This window comes from Chenopodium quinoa, unplaced genomic scaffold (genome assembly GCF_001683475.1).
Source record: "Chenopodium quinoa cultivar QQ74 unplaced genomic scaffold, ASM168347v1, whole genome shotgun sequence".
In the NCBI taxonomy this organism is placed as follows: Eukaryota; Viridiplantae; Streptophyta; class Magnoliopsida; order Caryophyllales; family Amaranthaceae; genus Chenopodium; species Chenopodium quinoa.
In genome coordinates this window covers 371214-384751 of record NW_018742400.1, presented here as the reverse complement: position 1 = coordinate 384751, position 13538 = coordinate 371214, and positions in this window count along the sequence as shown.

Sequence of the window (13538 nt, the reverse complement as noted above, 5' to 3'; positions counted from 1 at the left end):
TGATGCGAAAAGGAATTAATCGAAAGATTCTTGCTTGAATTTCTTCAAAAACTTAAGGAACACAATTCATTAAATTGATGAACCCCAGTTCGTGAGGAGAGAGAAGCAATTTGGGGAAAAAATCTGGGAAAATAGGGGGAAAAAAATAGGAGGGAGGGTAGTTTTTAAGTCACGTGAGAGTCACGTGAATAGTCAACGCCGGTGTAAAAAAGTCAAACGTCGGAATCCGGCGTCAAGGTCCCTTTAGACAACAAAACAAACTTCTAAGGTCCTTTTAGACCACTTTGAACATATAAGGTCCTTCCAGACAAAATAGTGAACATATAAGTCCCTTCCAGAGAACATTTCAACTTAGCATTATCTCAATTGCTTTTTTAAGCGAGTAAGAAATGGATTCACACGTGTTATGTTAATGAAGGATATACTGTCCTTGTGTGTATTTGATGTAAATTTGTGACCTGATTTTCGTCAGGTTAGAAGTCTCAAGTTAAACTGGTCTTTTAGAGAGCCTCGTAGGCTTTAATTTTCTTAGCGCGTCATGTATAATTATAAATTTAAGTTGTAGTCAATTAAATAAGAGATTATTAATTTCTTTTATAATTAAATAATTCAAATGCCACGTAAGCAAATTGACGAATGGAATTTTAAATTAATTAAATACAAAATATTATTGTTTCGGGGTTTTCTGATGTCCTGCGGGAGAGTTACAATTCCGAGACTGGGACCGGACGCCTGTACCTGCAAAATAACGGAGACTCCTGGGAGCTCCGCCTCCAACGGTCAAGTTAGTACTTGAATAAGGAGTAATTAATGCGGAAATTAAAGTGATTGGGTCTCTCTAGGTGAGAGTGTTTAATGTAGGTAATCTGCTTTGTTAGCGAGATCAGCCGGTTATTACTGTGCGTAATTAATGTGTTTTTTCCGTAATGTTTCTGTAATCCCCCTTAATGAGGATTAAGGGAGGTATTTATAACCTTGGGAAACGTGCCCATCCTAGGTTTAGGTTAACCTAGGGCCGATTGGGCTTCCCTCGGAAGTTGGGCCTGGGTGGCCGGTTTCCCCATTAGGCATGGAGTATGCCACATGTCATGACATAACAGGTCCAAGGTGGACGAATAAGCGAGTGCCACGTAGCAAGCCCTGACAGTTCCAACTGGGAGACACTTGGCAGGACCTGATTGGTCCACGTGGCGCATTCCGATTGGTGGGAGCAAAATCCCCTAATCATTTGCCCCTCACAGGTGGCACGTGATTGGTCACGTGTTACCTGTGACAGGTGTCGCACTGTAACAGGCGACGGCCTGCTACAGGTGTCAGTCGGCGAAAGGACGAGAGATTTTCCCGCCCAAATTTTGAATTCTGAAAGTGACCCTTCGCCTTCTCACTTCGCCTATATAAGGGAGGATTGTCTTGAGTCATTTTCACACTTTGAGAACTTTTTGAGAACATTCGGACCCCTGAACTTGCTCTGACATTTCGGACCTTTTCTGCCTACCGCCTGTTCTGACAAGCCGACTGCACAGGATTTTCAGAACTTCATCAACCGTCACTCGTTCAGGTAACTGTCAGTTCTCTTATTCTTAATTTTCTTTTTATTTTTTGAAATGGCACCACGGAAGCACACGACACGACCTAGGTTAGTGATCAGCCGGTCACCGGGGACGGCTGAATCTAGGACTAGGAGTGCCGCCTGCCCTTTTCCGGACCCATCTTTGCCCTTTATACAAAGTCCGACTGTATCTGTGTCTATGCAGAGCAGGATGGCCAGAACGAAAAAGACAGCTAGGATCTCAAATTCAGACGGCTCCTCCCACAGGGTGCCGCTTAGTGAAACATCTGACCAGGCGCCAGATGTGGAAGTGAAACAAGGCGGCCTGGATGCCGGCAATTCTGTGGGGGGAGTCATAGTGACCCCTTCCCATTTAACAGTTAACAAATCTGCTCCCTTTCAAAGAGAGGAGGCGGGCCCCTCCGGGAGAGGGGAGGAGTCGTCCTCTTCGGACTCGTCGGAGAACGATTCCTAGTCAAGCTCTTCTGGCCATGCTTCTTTGGGTACAGAAGAGAAAAACAGCCGCCTGCAAGAGGCGAGACTTTCTCACGCAGTTGAGAAGGGGGACAATTGGGCGGAACCATCCGCCTCTTACCGAGAGCTAAATACCCCCTACTACTGCACGGTACCTCGGGGCCGGATCACAGCCATGCAAGAGAAAGTGGAGAGCTTTATTGCAAACCACACCATGGGCCCTGACTATCTAGTGTTTGTGCCGGATCCAGAAGACACAGTCGTCTGGCCGGCTGGTTCCAGTTATGATAGCGCCTGCTTTGGCTGCTATGAGGCGGCCATCAAGGCAGGGCTGCGCTTCCCATTACATCCGGCTGTTCAGCGGATTTTGGATGGGTATGAGTTGGGGTTATGGCAGTTAGCCCCAAACTCCTGGGTCAACGTACTCAGCTATGTGGCCGGGTGCGAACTGCACGGGGTGGAGCCGAGCTTCGAGGCTTTCGCCCATATGAACTATCTCAGGCGGACCCCTAAGACAGACGGTACCGGCTGGTATCAATTGACAAGCCACAGGGGCTACCTCATGACAAGAGGTAAAGCAAACAAGTGGAAGGACTGGCGGAGCACCTTCCTCATCATTGAGAGTTCAGACATTGAGCTGAACAAGCGCTTCAATAGGTGGAACAGGAATCCGCTTCTTCTTGCAGGCGGCCGTAGCATGCCGCCTGTTCCCCCCAAGGCTAAGAAAGAGATCCTTGATAAAGGACTCTTTAAAGTAGAGTCGAGGGTCGACTCTACTTCAGGGGTACGAGAGCAAGTACCCCTGCACTGCGTCCCGAGCTTCAAGTGGCTCTATGACGAGTACTTTTTGGCCGCCTGTGGCCTCAGCAGTCGGTGCTCAAGAGGTAGTCGGCCTGTCGAATACTCTGTTGTTCCATACATTTGTCATTATCTTTTATTAACTTTGCTGTTTGTTTTTGCAGCTGACGCCATGAGCAAAATCACCGCCTCCAAGACTGCGGCGGCCATGTTGCGGGCCTCCATCATGCAACAAACTTCAACCGACTCCCCCAAGAAGGGGGCACCCTTGGTGAGCTCTGAACCTTTCACCCTCTTTTTGGAGTGTTTATGCATATACTGACTTTTTTCTTCTTTTTTAGACGGGTGCTCCAAGAGCTTCATCTTCCCAACAGCCAGACCCCAAGGCCCGGAAGACGACTGTTGGGAGCTCTCCTGGTTCTGCCAGGAAACATGTGGCGGCTGAGAAACAGCCGGCCACTTCTTCTAAAACTCCAACTGGGCCGCCTAGAGGTATGAAGTTGTCCTTGTAAATTTTAGACTTGCTCCCTTTTTTACTAGGTCTAATCCGTTTGTTTATGCTTGATGCAGCCGGCCCCCAGGAGCCTGACTTGGTAGAGATGGACAAGTCTATGATCAGGGCAGTTCCTCCAGCTGAAAGGGAGGCGGTCAGGGGTGTCGGCACCCTTGACCTTGACGGGATTGCAGGGGTCCTTGCTGAGGTATACTTAGCATATTTTTGAGTATTTGAATTTCTTGACGCCTGTTTTATTTTTTGTTTGGAAACTGACGCCTGTTTCTTTGTACTTAGGCCCTGCTCCGAGTGAACGGCCTTCGCAAGCCGCTTGATCGGAAGAACAAAGAGGTAAAGGCTGCAAAAGCTATGGCCGCCTCTGACTGTGATAAGGCAATGTTTCAAATTGCCCAAAATGAAGTTCTGACCATTGATATTCTTTATTATCAGGCGCAGGCTACCGCCGCTGTTCGGGCTCAGTTAGAGGCGGCCCAGAAGAAGAATGACGAGCTGGAGGCGACCATCACAAATCTCAAGGCCGAGCTGAAACCTCTTCGCCTGAAAATGTACTCTTACGAAGCCATGGAGAAATCCTTGGCCAGCGTAAAGGAACGCCTGGTGACCCAGGAGAAGAGTCTTACCCAAGAGCTCTCGGAAAAGGCCGAGCAAGAGAAGAAAGAGCTGGTCCGGGAGATGATGGAAGACTCCGCTAAAATCCAGCGCATGACCTGGGGCCGCCTCTTCCCCAATGCCGACTTTGCCTCTTGGGAAAGAACGTACCGCCAGTGTTCGGATACATATAATCAAGAGATCCTGGCGGCTGCTGAAGAAGAGGCGTTGGAGGAAGCGTTGGAGGAGGAGGAGCTGGTAGTGGCGCTTGTGCCGCTTGGGGGTAAGGCATCAAAAAAGGATGCAGCTGAAGCCGAGTCCAGCAAGAAGAGTGCTGACCAGGCGGCAACTGCTAATACTGAACTGCCCCCTTCTTAAGCTTTATGTATTCTTTCCACGGCCTGCGTGCCGTTTGTTTTGTATTTACCCGGCCAGGGGGCCGGGGCTTTGAATATTTTGCTGGTCTTTAATGACCGGCTTATTTTTAATGAATTTTTGTTTTGCCTCAAATTTGTCTAAGTATTGAATATTCCAATATCCAATTGTTCACTAGACCGACTGTTTTACATGGCCGATAGTTGCAGACAGGTACGGAAAGTTAGTCACGCCGCCTATGCCCCTGGACGACTGGTTGTCTGTTTCCAGGATAGACGATCAGTCGGCCATTTATCCAATCGGTATTCGAACTATTTTAAAGACTGGATCCTTTTTAGGCAGGCGGTCCTGTCTTTTGTAAATTTAACCAAGTAGGAAAGTGGTCTAACCAAGTAAACATGAGTGTTACCTAGTCGCCAAGGAACTGAGTAGTAGAGATAACAAGCGGCGGGTACCGGTTGTTTCCCTTTATTCGCCAATGTTTGTTGGCTTTTAACTCATAATTTGTTAACCTAGCAGGAGTAGTGGTTGAGAGCCCCTGTTTGCTAAAAACAGGCGGACGACTCATACCTTTTAGGCTCCATACTAAGTTTGAGGGAGTGACTATAAGTTAACATAGGAGTTACTTAGTCTCCGTCACACTCTAGATTGAGTAGTAGAGGTACCAGGCGGCTGAGGCCGGCTGATCCCCTTGATTCGCCAATGTTTGTTGGCTATTAACTCAATAGGTTACCTAGTAGGAATAGGGGTTTGAGTGCCCCTGTTTGCCAAAAAACAGGCGGTCTACTCAAACCTTTTAGGTTCTTTACCAAATTTGAGGGAGTGACTATGAGTTAACGTTGGAGTTACTCAGTCGCCGTCACTCTTGCTTGAGAAGTAGAGGTACCAGGCGGCGGAGGCCGGCTAGACCCCTTGATTCGCCAATGTTTGTTGGCTATTAACTCAAGAGGTACCCCCTGCATTTATCCCAAGTAATACAGGCGGTCATCTGACTCAGATGTCAACTGCTACCACTGGTTTGGTTAGTGATAGAGTTATCCTTGTCTCAAAAACGGCTACGTGGTTGCCCTTGGGGACAGTCGTATAGGTGCCGTGTAATTAGTTTATAGAACAATGTTCCACCCAAAAGGGAGCTGCTCTCTGCGACGAATTTCATCCGGAGGGATGCCGCCGGACGCCTGCTATGATGTTGGGACAGGTCGTATTAGTTTTGTAGATTTGATCAGCTGGCTTGGCGCCTGGTCTGATCATTCGGCCTGTGGCCTTGGTAAGTTCTTGGTGAACGTAGGTGCTAAGTAAAAGGAGGGTAGCCGCCTGTTAGGCACAGGGTCGGCCAGGCCCTAATCTTTTTAGCTAAGTATTATGGGGGTGGCTATGTGTTTGGAACCAGTCGGCCATCTTCTTATGGAGAGTAGCCGACTATATGTCCAGACGACATGCCCCTATTGTGAGTAAAATACTCAATGGAGAGTAGCCGACTGTAAAGGTACAGACGACATGCCCCTCTGAAGATAGAGTGAAAAACTCAATGGAGAGTAGCCGACAGTAAAGGTACAGACGGCATGCCCCTCTGAAAATAGAGTAAAAAACTCAATGGAGAGTAGCCGACTGTAAAGGTACAGACGGCATGCCCCTCTGAAGAGAGTAAAAATACTCAATGGAGAGTAGCCGACCGTAAAGGTACAGACGGCATGCCCCTCTGAAGATAGAGTAAAATACTCAATGGAGAGTAGCCGACTGTTTGTTATTAGGCGTGCCCCTCTTAGTACAAAATTGAATAGTAAGTATGAAAACTTTTATTAAGTAGCTCTTGACTATTTACATCATTCAAAAGAAATATTTCTTAAGATTATCTACATTCCAAGTTCGAGGCAACGGTTGTCCGTCTGGTGTTTCCAGACGGTAGGTACCGTCCCTGACTTCCTCATAGATTCGGTAGGGTCCTTCCCAGTTGGGAGTTAGTTTGCCAAACTCATTATCCCTACCAACTGCTTCCATTTTTCTAAGTACAAAGTCCCCTACTTTTAGTGGACGCCTGTGTACTTTTTTGTTGTATGATCTAGTCATTCTCAAGCGGTAGATTTCATGGCGCAAAACAGCATTGCCCCTCTTTTCAGGAAGTGAGTCTAATGCCAGGCGCATGGCTTCCCAGTTTGCCTCTTCGTCATATAGCATTACTCGAAGAGTCGGCTCGTAGTGTTCTATTGGAAGAACAGCTTCCGCACCGTAAGTTAGGAGGAATGGAGTTTCTCCAGTCGCCCCTTTTTCAGTCGTCCTAATGGCCCAGAGAACATGTGGTAGTTCATCCGCCCATAGGCCGCCTGCTCGTTCAATCTTTTTCTTGAGACCGTCTGAGATGATTTTATTAAAGGCTTCTACCTGACCGTTTGCTTGTGGACGACCGACAGATGCAAAGTAGTTTGCAATTCCTTGGTCACCCAACCAGCTTTTGAGAACAGGCGTCTCAAATTGGGGACCATTATCAAAAACCATAGACATGGGAACCCCGAACCGAGTGATGACATTTTTCCAGATGAATGAAATTACATCCTTCGTCTTGATTCCCTTTACAGCCTCCGCCTCTACCCATTTAGTGAAGTAGTCAACGGCAACAAGTATGTACCTCCTGCCGCCTGTAGCAGGCGTATATGGACCCAGAATGTCCATGCCCCACTTAGCAAACGGTAGTGGGCTATGAATGGTAGTGAGGTCAGTAGCCGGACGGTGAATTAGTTTGCCAAACCTTTGGCACTTGTCACATTTTTTCACCATCTCCATTGCATCTGCTTCCAAAGTAGGCCAAAAGTAACCCTGCCGCCTTGCCCTTTGAGCAAGCGTCCTACCGCCTATATGAGAAGCACAATAACCAGAGTGAAGATCGTCTAGTATCTCTCGTCCCTTTTCTGGAGTAACACACTTTAAGAAGGGTTGAAGGTACCCCATTTTGTGAAGTTCTCCCTTTATCATTTCAAAACAGGTGGCTCGTTTTTTCAGTGCTGCCGCCTGTTGAGGATCATCCGGCAGTGTACCGTTTGTCAGATATGCCCTGATTGAATCCATCCAGGTTGAGCTTCTGTCTAGGATTCCAATAGGGTTTTCCTCGATGCTTCTCTTCTCCATTACTTCCCAAAAAACAGTTCGAGGAGTATCAGAGGAGGCGGATGATGCTAATTTTGACAGTGCATCCGCCTGGTTGTTTTCTGATCTCGGCACTTGGATCAGATGGAAATCCTCAAGGGAGCCGACTGCTTGTCGGACCGCCTGTAAATACTTGATCATGGCCGGATGGGTTGCTTCGTATTCGCCATTGTACTGACTCACTATCAATTGTGAATCGGAACAGGCGTCTATTTTTCTTGCCCCTGCCGCCTTGCACATGCGGATCCCGGCTAGTAAAGCCTCATATTCTGCCTCATTGTTTGAAGCCTGAAAACTGAAGCGTAGAGCATACTCGTACCTGTCGCCCTCTGGCGACTGACATATGACGCCTGCTCCACAACCATTTGAAGTAGAGCTTCCGTCCACATATACCTTCCATACTTGGTCTGGAACTTGAGAGTCAGGAGGACGAGTCATCTCTACAATAAAGTCAGCAAAGGCTTGCCCCTTCACTGCTTTTCTAGGCTCGAAAGTAACTTCGAGGCTCTGTATTTCTATGGCCCATTTGATCATTCGGCCTGACGACTCCATGATGGTAAGGGGCCGCTTGATAGGTTGATCTGTATACACGACGAGTGCATGTGCCAAAAAGTAGGGCTTCAATTTTTTAACAGCCATGAAGAGTGCAAGACCAAATTTCTCCATTAGGGGATACCTCAACTCGGCATTTTTCAGTACGTGACTGACAAAGTAGACCGGGAGCTGACAGCCGTCTCTTTCAGCAAGGAGAACAGCGCTTAACGCATGATCAGAGACGGCCAGGTACATGTAGAGTACTTCTTTGGGCAAAGGGCTGACTAGCCTCGGCAAGGAATGCAAGTGAACTTTCAATTTCTGGAAGGCGGCCTCAGCATCCGGCCCCCATTCAAACCTTGCCTTTTTCTTAATTGCCTGGAAAAAGTATAGGCATTTGTCGCCTGATCGGCTTAGAAATCTTCCCAAGGCCGCCAGACAACCTGTTAACTTCTGAACCTCTCAGATGGTACGAGGCGACTGCATGTCAATGACCGCCTGCACCTTCTCAGGGTTCGCCTCTATTCCTCTCTGATTGATAAGGAATCCGAGAAATTTCCCAGACTCAACTCCAAATACACATTTCTTGGGATTTAGCATGACATGGTGCCGCCTGAGTGTGGCGAAAGTTTCTCGGAGGTCCGACAGATGATCTTTCTGAAGTTTTGTCTTGACAATCATATCATCAATGTATGCCTTGACGTTTCTCCCAATCTGATCAAAGAACACAGTGTTTATCATTCGCTGGAAGGTAGCCGGGGCATTCTTCAGACCAAACGGCATGACCGTGTAACAGTATAACCCCTGATCAGTGACGAAGGCCGTCTTCTCCTGATCTTTCTTCCATAAAGGAATTTGATGGAAACCCGAATAGGCGTCCATAAAGCTCATCAAAGCATGGCCGGCTGTTGAGTCGACCAGGTTATCAATTTTAGGCAGAGGGTAACTGTCTTTGGGGCACGCCTTGTTTAAGTCTGTGTAGTCTACACACATTCGCCAGGTGCCATTCGGCTTTTTAACAAGCACCACATTTGCAACCCAGTCTAGGAAGTAACATTGCCGAATGAACCCTGCATCAAGTAATTTTTTAACTTCGGCGGCTGTCGCCTGACTTCTTTCTTCGCCATGGTTCCGCTTCTTTTGTCGTACCGGCTTCTTTTTCGGATCCACGGCCAGTTTATGTACCGCCAGATCAGGACTAATGCCTGGCATTTCATGGACTTCGAATGCAAAGATGTCCTTGTATTCTTTCAATAGTTTGTGAAAGTCGTCACCAAGGTTGCTAAGAGCAGTCGTCCCAACTTTGACTGTTCGGTCAGGACGTGAGTCGTCTAAGATCAGGTCCGAATGTTCACCAGCCGGCTGAGGGCGGAACTCATCCGACCGCTCCTCTGCCAATGATTGCTATTTTCTTTCTTTTCTTGCGGCCCCCGTCTGGGATGCCTTTCTCTTCTTGCCGCCTGCTTCTTGAACAGGCGCACTGTCCTTGACATTGTCAAGGTCTGTTTTTTCACCGCTTGACCCAGTGGCCATAACAGTGGGCTTGATATCCGAGAGATAGCACTCTCGGGCCATCCTCTGATCTCCCCTTAGGGAGCCGACTGTTCCATTATCCCTCTCAAACTTGAGCAACATAAGAGATGGGATTATAACAGCCTTGGAATTATTCAGGGTTGGTCGACCCAGAATCATGTTGTAGGCCGAGAGTTCTTCTACTACCAAGAACCGGACTACCATGTGTCGTCCTTCCCCTTTTTCGCCCAGGCGGATGGGTAAATCCACTCGTCCCAGTGGGTGGACGACTCCTCCTCCAAACCCTACTAAAGGGTGGGAGGCCGGATGTATGCAATCAGTCTGATATTTTAGTTTCGACAGACATTTGCTACTGATGAGATCTGAGGAGCTTCCAGTATCTATGAGGATTCGGCCAACTCTCTGGTTGGCCACTTTACATTCAACAACGATAGGGTCGTCATGCGGCCCTCTTACCCCTCCTAGATCTTCTTCAGTGATGACAATCTCAGGAAATTAATATTTGGACGGCCGTTCTTGGTGAACGGAATTTACATCTAACCGCCTGATATTGTCTTTGTTGCCCCTAATAGTGGGGCCGCCCCCTGAGAAGCCGCCTGCAATGGTGTAGACGACTGCATCATCTGTATCAGAACTGTCGGCCTGCTGATTCTTTTTGGCCGACTGCTTTTTTGAGGAAGTGTTCCCCGTAGATTTCTTGACATAAGTGTCAAGATCACCTTGCTCAGCCAGGCGGTCCAGGTACCGCATGAGACTGATGCAGTCATTGGTGTGATGACCAACATCATCATGATAAGCACAGAATTTATCTTGGTTCCGGTTGTTTGCAGAACCCTTCATGGGGACCGGCTTCTCAATTGAGATCCGTCCCTTGATTTCTTTTAGGATAAACTGGTTATCCTTGTTAAACGCATACTTTGGGGGGTATGGTTTGAATTCTTTTTTCTTTTTCTGGGCCGGCTGTTTAGAGGAATCAACGTTCAGACCTCTTTTCTTTTCTCATCTTTGTTTGACGATTGTTTCTGTCGTCCTTCTCTTTTGTCGAACCTTTTCCCGTCCGACTGTTTTATCGTACAAAGATCAGTCGCCTGTATATAGGCTTCTGCTTCAATCAAGGCCTCTTGAAGAGTCGCCACCCTTTTTCGAACCAAATCAAATTTGAAGGTAGACCCGTCTTTGAGACCTCTGAAAAAGTCAGTATAAGCTACCTCATCCGGTAACCCTTGAATCTGTATTCTCATCAGGTTAAACCGCCTGATGTAAGAACGAAGCCCCTCCTTCTCGCCCTGCTGAATTGTTCCCAAATCAAGGGTCGTTTTCTTCGCAGGGATGTTCATGGCGAAGTTGGAGGTAAATAAGTAAGCAAGCGTCCTGAAGCTATTTACACAACCAGTCGGCAGGTTGCCGAACCATTGCTGTGCGATTCCTTTGAGAGTCGCTGGGAAACACTTGCACCAAGTGGGATCATCCAACCCTTGAAGGTACATCAGGTTGGTGAATGCCATCAGATGGTCTTCTGGGTTAGTAGTGCCGTCATAGGCGCCTACTAGTACATTTTTCACTTTGGCCGGCTGAGCGGCTTCAGTAATTTCCTTGGAGAAGGCCGACGGCTGTTCACCAAGTCTAAGCAACCGTAGCTGCCAGTCCATAGGTTGGACGTTTTTTGCTGCAGGTCCACCAAACGGAGGTGGCTGCAAAAAATACTGTTGTTGCGGCACAAATGGTAAGTTTGGTACCGCCTGGTCACTATGAAAGCCGGACTGACGGGAGGTGCCGCCTGACTGACTCTCATGGTACGACTGAGTATGCCTCATCGAGGCATTTCGCAAACTGTCTTGAAAGTTTGAAGTAGAGGCCGACTCTGACAATCGATCACTCTTCTTCTGCTCTAGCAGTAGCCGAGCATCTGTGAATGTTTGCTTCGACCCATCCGCCTGAATATGACGAACAGGTTTCCTATTTCCTGTAGGATAACGGAATTTTGTGAAATTAAGGGCAGGTGGCTCCCGCTTCCTAGATTTAGGATGAGGAGTCGCCTCTCGCCCTTGAACTGGCTTCCTCTTCAGTGAAGTGGAGGGTTTCTTGGCCGACTGCTCCTTGACTGGAGCAGGCGGCTTCTTGTTGATCAACTCTTGAATCTCTCCCTTGAAGTCCCTCATGAAGGTCATGAGTTCGTTCCTTGTGATGGGAGCAGACCCATCAGTCGGCTGTTGCCGAACAGGCGGTGCGCCTGCTGGCTCGCTTCCTGTTTGAAGATGTTCCCGTTCCCTCCTTTCGGTATGACGGGTACGTCGGGCCCTTAGGGTCCCGTCTGAAGCTGTATGAGCTTCAACTTCAAATTCACTTTCGGTATCATGGTCCGACAGAACTTGAGGGTCGTCTAGGGGACGCCTCTCTTCAGGAGTCGGTACAGACTTGGATGCCATCTCAGAAGTACTCTCCCCACAGACGGCGCCAGATGTTTCGGGGTTTTCTGATGTCCTGCGGGAGAGTTACAATTCCGAGACTGGGACCGGACGCCTGTACCTGCAAAATAACGGAGACTCCTAGGAGCTCCGCCTCCAACGGTCAAGTTAGTACTTGAATAAGGAGTAATTAATGCGGAAATTAAAGTGATTGGGTCTCTCTAGGTGAGAGTGTTTAATGTAGGTAATCTGCTTTGTTAGCGAGATCAGCCGGTTATTACTGTGTGTAATTAATGTGTTTTTTCCGTAATGTTTCTGTAATCCCCCTTAATGAGGATTAAGGGAGGTATTTATAACCTTGGGAAACGTGCCCATCCTAGGTTTAGGTTAACCTAGGGCCGATTGGGCTTCCCTCGGAAGTTGGGCCTGGGTGGCCGGTTTCCCCATTAGGCATGGAGTATGCCACATGTCATGACATAACAGGTCCAAGGTGGACGAATAAGCGCGTGCCACGTGGCAAGCCCTGACAGTTCCAACTGGGAGACACTTGGCAGGACCTGATTGGTCCACGTGGCGCATTCCGATTGGTGGGAGCAAAATCCCCTAATCAATTATCTTTCGAGATTAGGAATTATATCTAATATTTTAAAACTAATTTAATATAATAACAATTTTAATCACATAAATATGAAAAATATTTTTTAAAAAAAATACTAACAACCGTACGTCACACAGGCTTCGGGCCTGTTCATATTTACATATTTTCAGTTCAGTTCAGTTCAGCTCCAATCAGTTCAGTTCAGTTCAGCTCAGCTCAGTTGTTAATTTTTTTGTTTTAGATGTTTTAGCATATTACAACAACGACAATAATAACAACAATAATAATAATAAACTAATAATAAAATAATAATAAAATAATAAAAATAATAATAATAATAATAATTATTATTATTATTTTAAATTATATTCGTCGTTCAAAATGGTCACATGTTTTTTGATAGTTGAACTCATTGACAAAATGAGAGTACTACACAACAGTTACTAGCTTTCATAATCGGTTAGTTCTTCGTCTTCTTCTTCTTCATTAAGTTGCTCCATTACCTCGGCATTCCTCTGAATTGACTCCCATATCTAATCAGTTATTTGGTTTCGTACAATATCAATAGCTGCTTTTCTGTTATCATCGTACATAGTATGATCTTCTGTTGGTCCCATGACTTCAACTTGGTGCGTGAATGGAATCCCTAGTTCATGTAAACGAACAAAATTGTGTAGAGTACAACAAGCAACGATTGACTACAGTAAAATATTGAAGAATACTTTTTATTTTTATATATATATTTAAAATATAATACACAAAAATTTAATAATTTAAAATATAATAATTTAAAATACAGAGTTATTTTTAAAACACTTTTATATTTTTCACAATCCACTATATATATTATCAGTAATTTTCATAAACATTTTCATATATTTTTATGCATTTTAATTTTTCAGTTCAGTTCAGTTCAGCTCCAATCAGTTCAGTTCAGTTCAGTTCTGCTCCAATCAGTTCAGTTCAGTTCAGCTCAGTTCAGTAAATATGAACAGACCCTTCATCTAGTTTCATTTATTTTGCAATATTGAT